The sequence below is a fragment of the Geotrypetes seraphini genome, chromosome 17 (genome assembly GCF_902459505.1).
Source record: "Geotrypetes seraphini chromosome 17, aGeoSer1.1, whole genome shotgun sequence".
In the NCBI taxonomy this organism is placed as follows: Eukaryota; Metazoa; Chordata; class Amphibia; order Gymnophiona; family Dermophiidae; genus Geotrypetes; species Geotrypetes seraphini.
Window position 1 is genome coordinate 35991346 of NC_047100.1, and position 15495 is coordinate 36006840.

Consider the following 15495-nt stretch of genomic DNA (forward strand, 5'->3'; position numbering starts at 1 on the left):
CGAGAAGAAGGAACTAATATACACTGTGTAAGCTTCACATTTTAAAAGATATTTATGTGCATGTTATAGCTAGATTGTTTTATATGACTGTGGTATGTTTGTGCCTGTGAAGCTTAGCACAACAGGATTTAATTTTTTGACAGTTTGATTTGGCAGCGAGAAAAACACTGTGAAGCCAGTGATATAGTTTCTGTAGAGAGGGAAAGTTTCCTGTCTAGTGACATGGCCGTTCTGTTTACCCTTCCCCCCAGTTGCTGCTGTTTGCTTGTTTCATCCATTCTTGCTGTTTGCTCTTGAACTGCTTTCTCTTTTCTTCAAAGATTGTTTGTTTGTTTTTTTAATCTTAACTTTTTACATTCATTTGAATTAAAAAGGCGTATTTTCCTTTTTATTGGCCCCTGTTTGCAAAAACTTTTCTTTTTCCCTGAGAAAGCTCTTCACCAAACTTGTAGCAACATGAAAACGATATATGCAAACATTTTTTTTACAAAACTGTCTCTGATTTTTCTTTTCTTGTAGTGGCAAAGAGGGCGAAAATAGTAAAAATTTTGTAGCATTTGCTTTAGTTTATCCAGACTAATTTTAAGAGCGATGGTACAAGGTTGCACTAAAATCTGGCAGTAACTTAGCACAGCAGGTTAGTTTCACGTTTCAAGTTCATTACATAAGAACATAAGAAGTGCCATCTCCGGAACAGACCCTAGGCCCATCAAGTCCGGCGATCCACACATGCGGAGGCCCCGCCAGGTGTACCCTGGCATAGTTTTGGTTCCCATATCACTCCAAGCTTCTCGTAAAGAGAAGTGCATCTAGCCTACCCCTACCCATGTCACTTCATGCCACTCATAAGGAGATGTACATCTAACTTACCCTTAAATCCTAGAATGGTGGATTCCGCAATTACCTCTTCTGGGAGAGCATTCCAGGTGTCCACCACTTGTTGCGTGAAGCAGAACTTCCTGATATTTGTCTTGAACTTGTCCCCCCTTAGCTTCAGCCCATGTCCTCTTGGCCGTGCCACATTGGACATTGTAAATAACGTTTTTTCCTGCTCTATTTTGTCAATTCCTTTCAGTATTTTGAATGTCTCGATCATATCCCCTCGTAGTCTCCTTTTCTCAAGGGAGAACAACCCCAGTCTCTTAAGTCTTTCCTCGTAATCCAGGTTCTCCATACCTTTCACCAGCTTTGTTGCTCGTCTCTGCACCCTCTCTAGAAGTATGATATCCTTCTTTAGGTATGGAGACCAATGCTGGACGCAGTATTCCAAGTGTGGTCTAACCATCGCTCTATAAAGCGGCATTATGACTTTCTCCGATCTACTCGTGATTCCCTTCTTTATCATGCCTAGCATTCTATTCGCGTTCTTCGCTGCCGCCGCACATTGCACCGATGGCTTCAGTGTCCTATCGATTAATACTCCCAGGTCCTTTTCCTGTTCAGATTTTCCCAGAGTTGCACCTGACATACTATACTTGTGTTCCTTATTTTTTCTGCCTAAGTGCATCACTTTGCATTTTTCCACATTAAACTTCATCTGCCATTTATCTGCCCAATTCTCCAATCGGCTCAAGTCACTCTGGAGTTCTTCACTGTCCTTCTGCGATTTGATAGCCCGGCATAGCTTTGTGTCATCTGCTTGATACACCGCCCAATGAGCCGACTTTCAGAGTGGTGTACAATAATTCTAAAACACAACGATTGATAGGAAAGATATTGGTATCGGGAACACTGTATTTGATTGGTTTCATTCCTGTCTTACCAACAGATTTAACACTGTTACTCGGATGAACTCCCTCCTTTATCGAATTAGGACACAAAATCTCTACCATCTTCAAATTATTCAAAATTCAGCAGTAAAGTTCATCACTGGCTCCAAGAAATATGATCACGATTCTCCCCTCCACCATATGGAAACATTGGTTGCCAGTTCCCCATAAAATTCCGAGGGGTGTTCAATAATTTATCTAAGTACCTCAGTAGGAAAGAAAACAATTTAAAAAAATACGCTTCATCTACTTTTCCTGCAATGACTTTAAAGAATTCTTCTGTTTGACCTTCAGACCAGGATGTCGCAGCTTGCTTGACATCTTCATCACTTGAAAAACGCTGTCCACTTAGAGATTTCTTCAGGAGATAATATGAGGGAGCCAGGTCAGGACTATAGGGTGGATGGTTCAGCTGCTGAAACCCACATTCTCGGATGGCAGCCTGGGATTGTCATGACGTGCACCAGCGCATTGTCATGAAGCAGCAGTACACCTGCTGTGAGTTTTCCTTGTCTTTTGCCATTGATTGACTCCTGCAAAGCAATCATTGTGTTGGTGTAACTCTCCCCGGTTATGCTTGTCTTGTGTGGCATGAACTCCAGAAGTAAAAATCCTTCATCATCCCAGAAGACAGTTTCCAGATTTTACCTGCAGATTTTTCTTTCTTGAACTTTTTTGAAGTAGGGGATGACTTGTGCTTTCACTGCATTGATGCCACTTTGGACTCAGGATCTCTGTGATAGACCCAAGTCTCATCTCCAGTCACCAAACGATTGAAAAAAAAATAATTTGGTCTTCACGGAGCATTTCCAAGTTCTCCTGACAGTATTGGAGCCCCTTCTGACATGGTGTCAGCATTCTTGGAACCCATCTTGCACTAACCTTGGATATGCCCAACTTTTCATGAATTATTTTTCAAACTGTACCTACTGAGATACCCATTTCTTAGCTATTCGGGAAACCTTTATTCGTCTGTCTGACAAAATTAAATCCTCGACTTTTTTGCATATTTCTTTGGAGATTGCTTCCGCAAGCCATCCAATTTGAGGATCATCTTCAATGGACTCTCTACCCCACTTAAACTGCTTGCTCCAAAATTTTACTTTGCAGCATGATGAGACAGACTCACCATAAACTGAAGTCGTGCATTCATGGATCTCTTTTGGCTTTTTCCCTTCTTTTGTGAGAAATCTTATCACTGAACGGTGTTCCAAATCTAGCAGTTTCTTACTTGATTTGCACGAGGACTCTCCTGACATCCTGTCTCTTGGCATGTTAGACTCGCACTGAGCTGCAACTGTGCATGAATAACTTGAGGCATGTCACAACATGCACAGACTTGTTTCAACATGCCATTTTCTTTCATACTCGGGTAGATTATTGAATGCCCCTTGTACATTAAAGATACTCCCTTCAGTCCATAAAGTGCATAACTCCAGCACTCCTCTTTACCTTTCTCGCCTTCTCATACCATATACTCTGCTGAGATCTCTACGCTCATCAAGTCAAAACTTACTTGCTGTCCCCTCATGCTGTAATATCTGTAAAGATTATATTCATTCTTATATCTTCAGTATTATTGGTCCCACACTCATGGAATGCTCTTTCCTTCAGCTCTATATCTCAAGTCCTCCCATATCAAATTTAAAAGTACCCTGAAGACTTTTCTCTGCCAGGATGCATATAGTCCCTGACTTGCTGTGACATTGACCATTTGACAATGAAGCATAGAAGAAACATGACAGCAGATACAGGCCAAATAGCCCATCCAGACTCCCCATCTGCAGCATCCACTATCTCCTCCTTTCCCTATAGGCTAAGGCAATAGTTGGCAAAAGAGAACCTACCTAAACACGGACACGCCAAGGCTAACCTTATATTAGTATTCTATGCCAGAATCTTGGCAGGGTGGATTTGATTTAAATCATGGGTTTCTCCAGAAATATTTTTGCTGTGAGGAAGCAGCATGTTATCTCTGCAGACACAAATTTACAGTTTTGAGAAATACAAAAGCAAGCATCTGTGATAATATTTTCTAGATAGAAAAATTGCCCGTGACATTATGAATGGATTCATGGAATTCATTTACCCCCAAAATTTAAACATTGAGTGAATATACAGCCGCATGCTATATAATTAAAAACTAATCCTTTCATGATGAATAACTTTTGGACTATAATATATTTGAAATAGAAAACTATCTTTACATAGATTTTTCCTCAAAAAGCATTTTATTTACTGCTACTACTAGTTTCTTTTTTTTCCATTTCTATAGCTTTATTTATAAAGAAACAATTCTTTCCAAACTGACATACAATAACAAATTTCTTGCTATCTAGAAATGTTACCATGGCCCAGACTTGACCAAATGCAGTATCTATGTGCAACAGAACATAAGAAAAGCCTTTCTGGTCAGACCAATGGTTCATCAAGCCCAGTAGCCCGTTCTCATGGTGGCCAATCCAGGTCGCTAGTACCTGGCGAAAACCCAAAGAGTAGCAACATTCCATGCTATCAATCCAGGGCAAACAGAGGCTTCCCCCATGACTTAATAACAGACTATTTGTCCAAACCTTTCTTAAAACCTGCTCTGTTGATTTTAAAAGCATTTCCCTGCAATTTCGAGTGTCCCCCTAATCTTTCTAATTTTTGATGGAGTGAAAAATCGATTCATTTATACCCGTTCTATTCCACTCAGGATTTTGTAGGCTTCAATCCTATCTCCCCTCAACCATTTCTTTTCCAAGCTGAAGAGCCCTAACCTTTTTAGTCTTTCCTTATACGAGAGGAGTTCCATCTCCTTTATCATCTTGGTCGCTCTTCTTTGAACCTTTTCTAGCGCCGCTATATCTTTCTTGAGATAAGGAGACCAGATTTGAACGCAATACTCCAGGTGAGGGCGCACCATGGAACGATACAGATGCATTATAATATCCTTAGTCTTGTTAACCATCCCTTTTTTAAAAAATAATTTCTAGTATCTTGTTTGCTTTTTTGGCTGCCGCCACACATTGGGAGGATCAACTTGAGAGAAATACCCTGGACATGCACCTTCACCTATAGCAGCTTCCTTTCCCTTCAGGTTGAGCCCTCAAGTACTTGGAAGCAGCCAGGACTTACAACAGGAATGGTAGCAACATAGGCATCACAAGGAGAACCAATCCTTTGGACCTTCCCGGGACACATGCCTTCAGCTATAACATCTTTCTATCCCTTCAGGTTGAGCCCTCAGGGACTTGGAAGATGCTAGGACATCCAGTACTTGGAGCACAAGGGTCCCAAAAGGGACAGAGTGGTAGCAGCATAGGCACCGCAAGGAGGACCGGTCCTTTGGACCTTGCTGGATTCTGCGCTGCTCTAATGAACTCTGACCATTGGAGCAGCACATTGCTGCTGCTAAAAACACATTGACCGGTGCTAAAAATCTTTTGCTCAGTTTTGTAAAAAGGTGTGTGTGTGTGGGGGGGGGGGGGGGATAAATTATTCATGTACACCTGGCGGCGCCTTCGCATGTGCGGATCACCGGACTTGATGGACCTAGGGTCTGATCCGGAGATGGCAAGTCTTATGTTCTTATGACCCCTGCTTGACAGAGCTTACCATCTAATTTAAAACAATTTAATTGAAATTTTAAAAATCCTATTTAAATTTTAAAAGTCTAATTTAAAAATAAAAATCATTGATTTTTATCTATCCTGCTTATAGAATTGATATTAAGCATAAGGCATTGAGACATCCAGACTGAGGCGCTAGTGGAATTGCCCCCATACTCCTAGATAGATAAGATGGAGAAGCAGGAGTTAGAGCAGTGTCCCACAAGCTGGCTCGAGGTATCCAGAAGTGCGCAGACGTCGCCATGATGACATCACGAGCATGCGTGACATCATCACATAGACATCCACGCATGCGCGAAGGCACTTCAGACGGGCCCTGAGATGCCAGTGGGGGGTGCCAACAGGGAAGAAGGCCATAGAGAAGGAGAGGCACTGGCGCCAGCTGATTGCCTATAGGACGAGAGAGGCACATCTTGTATACAGTCAGCCAGCGCCGGTGCCTCTCCTCCTCCCCAGTGTGCTGCGGCACTCCTGAATCTCCGGAGGCACACGAGTGTGCGATATACTGAGTTAGCAAATAAGTGGATTAAGTGAAAGAATGTTGCACATGGAGTCAGAAAGACGCAGGATAAATTTATTTAAGAAATCTCAGTCATACAAATAATATAATTTGGAATGTATTTGTTTTGATAAATCTGTTTAAGAACTTCAGCCATGCAATTAATGCAATCCGATATGTAATTCATCTGCGTCTGGCAGATCCTCTTTGCTGTAAACCGCTTTGAACTATCAAGGTATAGCGGGTTATAAATAAATTTTGAATTTGAATATGATCTCAGCTAGAGTGGGAGTGGATAAGCAAGTCCTGCTACATTAGGTGCAGCCAGTGTTAGTCCTTGTGTGCAGGTGAGACTAGCATTGCAAGTTAGTTTCTTCTGCCATTAAAGGCTTGGGAGAGGAGCCAAGCTTTCACTTATTTAATAAAGTGCAGTGAACAAAGCCTTTCAGGGCGTACATTCCAGAGTATGGGGGCTACTCCGGAGAAAACTCATTGAGGGCATGGTTAGGGAAACTCCTTGGAGAGGACATGAGTAACCTTGGCGGAGTATTGAGAAAGAGCCTGTTCTTCAAGTGCTCTGTCTCATTTCCTGTACGTTTTAAATTTAGCCATTTTTTTATATTGTAGACAATGAAATTTTTACAGAAATCATGCAGCGTGGTCACGTACGTTGCTACAGTCTTCTATCGGTCTTGCTGCAGCATTCTGGTGCAAACATTCAAGCTAGGTGAAACATTCAGCCGTTCGTTGCATGGACTTTTATTTTTGATTGTATTTTGATTTCCATCTTACAAATGTAAACTAAAAACTTTCCTTTTTAAAGACGCCTATACATTCTGACTTTTTTCATTTCAGTCAGAGCCCAAACAATTTCCACGCAGTCGGCATTACCAATTTAAATGTTTGTTTTGAAGCGACCCCTACCTTACCCTAGTGTGTTAAGCCCTTCCCTCCCTCTTATGATTTTTTTCTTTTCTCATTGTATTTAATCTCTCACCCTTCCCTCTAATTATTTTTTGTACCTGTAAGTCTACATGTTTTGTCGACACCTCTTATTTTTATTTTCTACTTTTACTTTAATAATATTTGATCATTGTAAACCGTTTAGGTATGTTTTGATAAACAGTATATCAAAGATTAAATAAACTTGAGTTCCTATGAGCGTTGGGAGCAGCGTGAGCCATTCAGCGTGGCTCCCCCGCGCTAGAAACCGCTATCACAGTTTTGTAAAAGAGGGGGTTAGTTTAAGTTGAGATGCTATCGTTGGAGCTTTTGGGTTCACGCAGATAGGTTCCCATTACTGAATTCTCTCAAACATTTTATATACTCGTATATTCTCTGTTACTCTATTCTACAGTGATCTTATCTTGGATTGTTCTCATCACACTTTTGCCAGGTTTTTTTTGTATAGTCTAAGTTTTTACCGGCATTTTTTTGTTATTAAAGTTTGTGCAGCAAACCTTTTGTAGGCAGACCAATATAGAGAGCAGTATAATAATGCAGTTTTCATGGTATGAGCTCTTGTCTTCTCTGTGTAAGGAGAGAGACAGCATGGTTGTCACAAATGGAAGCAGTTCCTGAAGGTTGCTTGGGTTTGTGGGGTCAGCATATGTGATGAGTGTAGCCCTACCCCAGAGTTCCTGACTTATGATTTAAGGGGGAGCTCTCTATCTCCCCAAAGACTTTGTGTTGTCAGGTTTGTGCCCACTTGTGTTAGGGGATCACAGGAGCTCAGTTTTAGTTAGGGTCAGGCACAGTTTGTTGTACAAATATTATAAAAGCGAGTGTAATGTCTGTGCCTTCAGTCTCGGTGTGATTTTCTGCAAGATTTCTGTTAATATTTTATAAAGAAAGAGAGGTGCAAAAAAATAGATAAGTCCTGTTGTTAAACTACCCTTTTTGGTGATATGCAAAAGTAAGAGGTGCTTTGAAACAGCTTCAGGCTAAGTACAGAGAGGTATTATGGGATTGTGATGCCTTTGTAAGGGATTAACCACAAGGATATTGTAGTATTGAGCTGCCAAGACCCACCACTACCACCAAGGACCCTTCTTCAAATTGGACTTTCCTACTAAGCAGATAAAGGTGAACCAGTGTGGGTTTCCATACTGGAGGGGGGAGGTGGGGGGAGATCCTCAAATTCTTGCCACGGAAGCAAGACTTGTTGCAGCCAGCCTTACTTGCAAGGAAGCTCAGCCTCCGATGCTCAAAAGGATTTTCAGGGTTTTCTACCAATCGTAGTAGTAGTCACTCAAAACCCTATGCAAATGCATTACAAGTTGCTTATTGGTATTAAAATGAGCAGAAGGGAGTTTTTTTTTACCTCATGCAAACTATTTTTTTCTCTGGCCCTCCAAGTACCTACAAATCCAAAATCTGAAATTATTAGAAGCAATTAAGAAAAGATAACCATTATAGTTTATAAAACTTTCCTTAATTGCTTCTGATAATTTCAGCTATACACAGCTGAAAGCAGTGCAACATGCAGAAAGTGAAAAACTATCAAAATATCAACTGCTAGAGACAAGATTTGGGGCCAACTATTTTGAGGCCCTCGGTATTATAAAGAATGATTCTTTATGGAAAACCTGTGCCTTAAGTGTCTGTCGGTCGCTTCCGCAACTGCGTTCAGCTCTCACCTCCTCCTGCACCGGACACACGCACAAGCGGCACTGGCTCCAATGGTTACCTTACGTTCTGGAACGTTGCTCGCCTCACTGCTGTAACCTCACGCAAGTGCTCTCCTGCGTTTGTACGCAATTGTCCTCTCCACTCCACCTCAAAATCGTGTACAGATGCAGGAAGATGCGTGAGGTTACAGCAGTGAGGTGGGCAACGTTCCAGAACGCGACTGCCGGACATGACCGCCTGACACTTAAGACACAAATTTTCCATAAAAAATCATTCTTTGTAATACCGAGGGCCTCAAAATAGTACCTGGTGGGCCGCATGCAGCCCCTGGGCCGCGAGTTTGAGACCACTGGCTTAAATGGAACATTACGAAAGGAATGGAAAACAAAGATGAAAATTATAATGCCTTTGTATTGTTCTATGGTACGGCAACACATCAAATACTGTGTGCAATTCTGGTCACTTTACCTCAAAAAAGCTATAGAAAAGATACAGAGAAGGGCGACAAAAATTATAAAAGAGATGGGATGACTTCCCCGATTAAAGGCTAAAGCAGCTCGGAAGATATGATAAAGGTCTATAAAATACTGGGTAGATATGAGTCATTTGTTTACTCTTTCCAAAAATACTAGGATGAGGCTACTAAGTAATAGATTTGAAAACAAACTGGAGAAAATATTTCTATGCTCAATGTATAAAATTAAACTCTGGAATTTGTTGCCAGAGAATTTGATGAAATCAGTTAGCTCAGCAAGGTTTAAAAAAGTTTTGACTAATTTCCTAAAACAAAAGTCCATAAGTCATTATTAAAATAGTTTGGGGAAAATCTACTGCTTATTCTGGTTAATTGGCACTAATTTGCAGTTCAGCTGCCTTTAGTTGGTATTCTACAAACTGAGCGTGCAAATGAAAAGGGGCCTGTGTAGACTGGGGCCTGCCCAGCATTTACAAGCACAGATATAGAATGCTATGACTTACATACACCTGCCTTTGTGCTAGCTACAGCAAGTGCTCACACCTAAAGTTAGGTATGTAACTATGGACGTTAGCTTGTATTCTGTAATGGCAATTGCATGTATAATTGCCAGTATAGAATTCATGCTTAGTGTACGTCGCCCCGGTGCTTAACTGTAGGCATCCTGTAGAGCAGGGGTACCCAAAGAGTCGATCGCGAGGGCTCCGTGATAAACTCGCGTTACCTTCGCATTCTCCCTCCTTCCTGATGCCGTAAACAGGACAGCAGAAGTGCCGGGCCCACCAGCCTTCTCTCCCCCCCCCCAAACATCAATTCTGATGTCGGAGAGGAAGTTCCTGGCTGGCCAGGAACTTCCTCTCCGACGTCAGAATTGACGTCGGGGGGAAGGCTGGTGGGCCTGGGGCTTCTGCTATCCTGTTTATGGTGTTGGGAAGCAGAGAGAGCTCAAAACTCTGCGGTGGTGGCTTGGGGGGGCATGGAGAAAGAAAAAAAAAGAAAGGGGGCATGGAGAGAGAAAGACAGAAAGAAAAAAGGGGACAGGGAGAAAGAAAGAAAGAAAGAAAGGGGAGGGGGCAGGGAGAGAGGAAGAAAAAGTTGGGGAAGGGAATGAAGTCTGGAGGAGAGGAAGCATACAGGAGGCTGAAAGAAGAGAAGAAATATTGGATGCACAGTCAGAAAAAGAAAGTGCAACCAGAGACTCATGAAATCACCAGACAACAAAGGTAGGAAACATGATTTTATTTTCAATTTAATGATCAAAATGTGTCCGTTTTGAGAATTTATATTTGCTGTCTATATTTTGCAATAGCAGTTTTTAGCGCAGGGAGCCTATGAGCATCGAGAGCAGCGCAGGGCATTTAGCACAGCTCCCTGCGCTAAAAAAACACTATCATGGTTTAGTAAAAAGGGAGGGGGTATATTTATCTATTTTTGTATTGTTGTTACTTAGGCGACATTGCATAAAGTCATCTGCCTTGACCCCTTTGAAACCCCCCCCCAAATATAAATGATAATTAACATTTTCTCTGCGTTCAGTGTGCTTTGTGTTTTTAAAAATTTTATTGTTGGTAGATCATTTTGAATTGGTCATTTTAAAAGTAACTCGCAAGCCAAAAAAGTGTAGGCACCCCTGCTGTAGAGACTTATATCCCCTAAGAGTTTCACCCACCACATTAGTAGTTTTCCATCATTCCATTCCGTTGTAAATTGTTTTCCCTCTCCTCATCATACATGCATTTCAGAAAATTACTGAAATCAAGTTTATTCGCTAGATTCTTGGGACATTAATTGTTGCTTTATAACATTTGAAGTTTTGCAGATCACCGATGCTGTACAGTTTTCTTCATTTTTTTGTGATCCGCATAGAACTACGAGGTTTTGCGGTCTAAAAATGAAATGTTATGTTATACTCAGCTAAGTTCCCCTACCTTGATTAGTTCTCCTCGGAGGTTCCCTGTTTTAACTCAGCCTTTTATTTGTTTTTGTGTCTGTCTTGTTAGAATGTCTTCAGCTAGCTTGTAAGCTACATCTGATAGCCCTCTACTAACAACAACATAGCAGCTACTGGCAGAATAACTTCTTGATCCACCCAGGCTGTTCACTTGTTTTGCTTCATACCAGCTGCATCCAGCTGAGTCAGGAGAGTGAGCATCCCAAGCCACGCTTGCCCTGACTCATTTTGGGAGAGCTCCTTTGGTAAACTCTCTAAACTAGCCCCAACTCACCTCTAGAGAATTACTGTCCAAAATCATCACTACCGGAGGTGATCTGTTTGGAACATAAGAACTTCCATCTCTGGATCAGACCTTCGATCCATCAAGTCTGGTGATCCGCACATGCGGAGGCGAAGCCAGGTGTACACCTGGCAAAATTTTAGTCACCCATATCCCTCTATGCCTCTCGTAAGGAGATTAAATCTTAGAATGGTGGATTCCGCAATAACCTCCTCTGGGAGAGCATTCCAGGTGTGCACCACTCGTTGCGTGAAGCAGAACTTCCTGATATTTGTCCTGGAGTTGTCCCCCCTTAGCTTCAGTCCATGTCCTCTTGTCTGTGTCACATTGGACATTGTAAATAATTTTTTTTCCTGCTCTATTTTGTCGATTCCTTTCAGTATTTTGAAAGTTTTGATCATATCCCCTCACAGTCTCCTTTTCTCAAGGGAGAACAATCCCAGTCTCTTAAGTCGTTCCTCGTATTCCAAGTTCTCCATACCTTTTATTGGCTTTGTTGCTCATCTCTGCACCTTCTTCAGCAGTTTTATATCCCTCTTTAGGTTAGGAGACCAATGTTGGACACAGTATTCCAAGTGTGGTCTGACCATCGCTCTATAAAGCAGCATTATAACTTTCTCCGATCTACTCGTGATTCCTTTCTTTATCAAGCCTAACATTCAAGTTTCAAGTTTTATTGAATTTGATAAATCGCCTATTTTGTACTAAGCGAGCAACAATTAAAAAAGAAATGCTGTACATAGCTTTAAAAGAGGTACATAAAAAAAAACTTCAGACAGACAATACAGACAAACATTCTACAGTGGTGCCTCACACAACGAACTTAATTGGTTCCAGGAGCAAGTTTGTTATGCGAAAAGTTCGTTATGTGAAACGCGTTTTCCCATAACAATACATGTTAAAAAAAATAATTCGTTCTGCAGCATAAAATATGCTAAGATGACATAAAAAAAGATAAATTTGTCAAAATGGTGAAAATGGTGGTCTTGCTGAGGCCAAACTCTTTGACGAGGTCACACTGTTTTACCCCACATTCACTCCTTCTAATTATTTCCCGTTTCATTTCAACAGAAATCACCTTCCTGCTTTTTTTAGAAGCCATGATATATAAAAAATATTGAGTTTATCTTAAAAGTACGACTGTATACAGTGAGAGAGGGCAGTTAAGCGCAGTGATTAACGACAGCCTGCAGTGCCTGCGCGGAAGGATGCAATACATCGGCAGCTCGGGCGACTTTGTTGTGTGAAACGAAGTTCGTTGTGTGAAACGAAGTTCGTTGTGTGAAACGAAGTTCGTTGTGTGAAGTTCGTTGTGTGAAACGAAGTTCGTTGTGTGAATCAAGACATGAAGTTCGTTGTGTGCAGCGTTCGTTGTGCGAGGCGTTCGTTATGCGAGGCACCACTGTATTTGCTTTCTTTGCCGCCACCGCACATTGTGCCAATGGTTTCAGGGTCCTATCTATCAGTACACCCAGGTCCTTTTCTTGTTCGCTCTTACCCAAAGTTGCACCTGACATTCTATACTTGTGTTTCTTGTTCTTTCTGCCTAAATGCATTACTTTGCACTTTTCCACATTAAACTTCATCTGCCATTTCTCTGCCCATTTCTCTAACTGACACAAATCACTCTGGAGTTCCTCGCTATCCTTCTGCGATCTGATTGCCCGGCATAGCTTTGTGTCGTCTGCAAACTTGATGATCTCACTAGATGTTCCTTCTTCTAGGTCATTGACGAAAATATTAAATAAGATGGGCCCAAGTACCGAGCCCTGGAGCACACTGCTAGTCACTTTCTCCCAGTCTGAGAACTTCCCATTTATGCCCACTCTCTGCCTTCTGTTCTCCATCCATTTGCCTATCCATCTTAGTATATCTCCCTCTATTCCATGGCTTTGTAGTTTCCTGAGAAGTCTTTCAAGTGGAACCTTGTCGAACGCTTTCTGGAAGTCCAAGTATATTATGTCCACCGGTTCTCCACTATCAATTTGTTTGTTCATGGTCTCAAAAAATTGAAGTAAATTCATCAAACCTGAGTTCCCTTTCCTGAAGCCATGTTGACTGGCTCTCATCAGTCGTGTATATCCAAGTGCCGGACTATGCTATCTTTAATCAGTGCTTCAACCATCTTTCCAGGCACAGACGTAAGACTCACAGGTCTGTAGTTGCCCGGTTCTCCTCTTGATCCTCTTTTGAAAATTGGCGTGATGTTCGCTATCTTCCAATTGTCCGGTATCTGTCCAGTTCTAATTGACATGCTTCTCTGGTGCTTTCCACTGATTCTTTAGCCAAATTTGAGCTGCTTGGCACTGCAAATTGGAGTGGAGATAAGCCAGGTAACTCTGAGCTTGGTCCATGGCTGTCCTACCATCCCTATTTGTTGCTTTGTGATGCAAGTCCCATTCAGCTCTCTCAGAAATGAGTTTCAAGTACAAATGGAATGCATTTTTATTTTGTGGTAAAGCTAAGTGAGGATGGTGCAGTATTTGCCTGGGACTTCAGGAAAAATGACTTGGATTCTACTTCTGACTGAACGATTTCATGAATTGTTTGGTAGTTTATTTTTCTGCTTTAACTGGTTGTTAAATGTAATGTTGGTGGTTGGCGTTCTCTTTCCTGCTTCTCTCTGCCCTGTTCAAGATAAAACTGAAAGCCAGGCTGAGGTGCTGAGTCACCGTCCCGTCTCTGCTTCTGTGGAAGGAGCCCGGGCTACAAGGGAGCCGTGTCCCGGTGAGGCAATTGAAAGTGCATAGGCTACCCTTGCCAAAGCTGGCAAGGATAAAGCACATAGCAAACGTGGACTTTGTAGGGCAGAAGCAACTGGGATCCTTTCACTTTCATTACATGGAATGTGTGCCTCTGGCACCAGGTCTGTGCAGTTTTAACTGGTAGATACGCTTCTGGGCCCTCCCAGCTTAAGATCGTTGGTCAGAATTTTAGACTTCCTGTAACAGCTAAAAGAGCTGAGCTAGTCAACGGTTGCCTTAGAACTTAGCAGGTGTGTGCTGTCTGGAGAGTCTCCGCGGTGTGATTTGCAGCTGTCACGCAGGAGTTAATCTCAAGATAATATCCATGAAGTGGAACTACAGAACCTGTCTGAACAGGCATCCAGGTTGAGAGGTAGGGGTTTCCTAACTCTTGGGGCTCCTTTTACAAAGGTGCGTTAGGGCCTTAACGCACAGAATAGCACGGGCTAGACCTTAAAGCCAGCTTTGAGCTCGCGTTATTCTAGAAGTGTACCGTGCGGTAATTTTGTGCGTGCGCTAAAAACGCTAGCGCACCTTAGTAAAAGGAGCCATTAACTGAAGTACTTTTTACTACTCTAGACATGGTAAAGTTTGATACCACGTTTGCACTGTTAACATGCATTATTAGGAGCGAGAATTGGACCTGTACTAAAATGCCGTGTGTTAGCATGCATTAATGTGATAATACACATTAGCAACTCTAGCCTCTAGTTTTTTTTGTCTTGAATGCTTCTCAAACTTTTGATATCGCAAGAAAACAAAATTATTTTCACTTGTAGAGGAAAAGGATGTGGTAAGTCTACACACTGCAAACATCAGTAAGGTTTCTTACAGTATTTTTCATTTTTACTGCCCAAGTCTAATGTATAGAACAGTTTTTTGTGTTTAAATATTCTACTTTATTATTTATTCAGATAGGGAATGGTTGCTTAAATTGTTTTTTAGGTACAGAGAGGTTCCTTTTATGGACCCAGAAAAGGAGAAAACAGTTTTTGTTTTTTGAGACCGCAGGTTTTTGCAGTTAGGAGCAGCTTTCCCTCTGCACCACCCCTGCAAATGTGTACTGGCATTTCAACACAATAGATATGTTTTCTATGAGCCGCAGAAGCTATCTTAGTTTATTGCTACTAAAGGTCAATTAACCTCCTCACCATGAGGATTGTATTCAAATAGTTCTGCTCAATGGTAAATGGTTTTGGGGTTGTCAATCGTGTCTATTTTTTTATTTTCCTTAATTTTCATAGAACCTCATGATGATCCCTGAAAATGTTTTATGGAGCAAAACTTCTCTGTAGCTAAGAATGGGATGGGGAGGAGTGGAGGTATTAAATTAATGTCATGTTGACTGTGTTGAATTATAAACTGGAGAAGGTGCATTTTGTTCTTTATGCAGTAGTATTCTATGAGAGTTGTTTCTGGGTTTGGATAGAAAATTCTAGTTGAGTTGAATAATCATGTAATTCTAAACATCGGACCTTTTCAGGATAATTGTAAGCATCCTGTCCATACACATGTTGAATATTGCAACC

General features: G+C 41.6%; 1 protein-coding gene across 8 annotated transcripts in view; it reads left to right on the forward strand.

The window, feature by feature from the left end:
• SFMBT1 (Scm like with four mbt domains 1) overlaps window positions 1-15495 on the forward strand; it is a 197614-nt gene that overhangs the window by 26712 nt on the left and 155407 nt on the right. For 2 of the 8 annotated variants that reach the window (XM_033926576.1, XM_033926575.1), the window contains exon 1: window positions 14250-14339. The exons of 3 other annotated variants lie outside the window; for them this stretch is intronic. The gene's annotated coding sequence lies outside the window, so the exon portion shown is untranslated. Of the gene's footprint in view, window positions 1-10; window positions 28-14219; window positions 14340-15495 lie in introns of those variants that run through there. 3 more of the 8 variants (XM_033926579.1, XM_033926582.1, XM_033926578.1) reach the window with 3 other exon arrangements.